Here is a 1,034-nt window from a genome sequence, read left to right as displayed (position 1 = left end):
GTTAACCCTTTATTTCAGTGCTGAACACACTCCTCTGCTGTGGACAAACTCAAGGTAACTCCACCTGATTCTTCCTCTCAGAAACAGCCTCTGCTTTACTTCTGCATCAAGAATTTGCATTCATGGTGAACTAGACAAGAAATCAGCTAAATATCGTTTCTGTTTTAGATGCTGTGCTGACTGTTGAGCCCAACTGGTCGACTTTTTATTCTGGGGAGTTTGTTACCTTCACCTGTGACATGAATGAAGCAGAAGCCACTGACTGGGAATACCAGCTTGACAGGAATAATGAGCCATATCTGTCCTTCAACCCAGATAAAAGCATCACACTTGAACCTCTGCAGCGTAGTGGTGAATTTCAGTGCTGTGGACGCAGGAGGGGCTCAAATAAAACAAAGTGCAGTAATACTGTCACTGTTTCAGGTAAGCCTCAAAAATTTTAAGACATAACTACATTAAATCCATCAGCCGTGAAGAAATATACAGCATACATATGCTTATTCAACCTTATTTTATGACAATTTGGCTTTTTTTTTTTTTACATAAAGTTAACCAAATAATTTCATAGGCAGGATTACTTATTTTAAATTAAAGTAAAATTAGTGTCAACACAAACAAAATGAAAATCAATTATTTTATTATTAGACCCAAGCAGTGAAGCGCTGTGGAGGCCTATTGTATCTGAAGAAATTCTGTGTTTTTATTATTCTTTTCTGTCTGAATTCACCTAAAAGTATTCAAAATTGTCACCCGTGCAATATTAAATGATTTTAATGGAATCACAAGTGGGCGCAGTTGGTAGAGCTGTTGCCTTGCAGCAAGAAGGTTCTGGGTTTGATTCCCGGCCTGGGGTCTTTCTGCATGGAGTTTGCATGTTCTCCCTGTGCATGCGTGGTTTTTCTCCAGGTACTCCGGTTTCCTCCCACAGTCCAAAAACATGACTGTCAGGTTGATTGGCCTCTCCAAATTGCCCCTAGGTGTGAGTGAGTGTGTGTGTGTGTGCATGGTTGTGTGTCCTGTGTGTCTCTGTGTTG

This window comes from Poecilia reticulata, linkage group LG14 (genome assembly GCF_000633615.1).
Source record: "Poecilia reticulata strain Guanapo linkage group LG14, Guppy_female_1.0+MT, whole genome shotgun sequence".
NCBI classification, from domain to species: domain Eukaryota; kingdom Metazoa; phylum Chordata; class Actinopteri; order Cyprinodontiformes; family Poeciliidae; genus Poecilia; species Poecilia reticulata.
The sequence above is the reverse complement of the archived record's forward strand: the minus strand, read 5'-3'. Positions refer to the sequence as shown.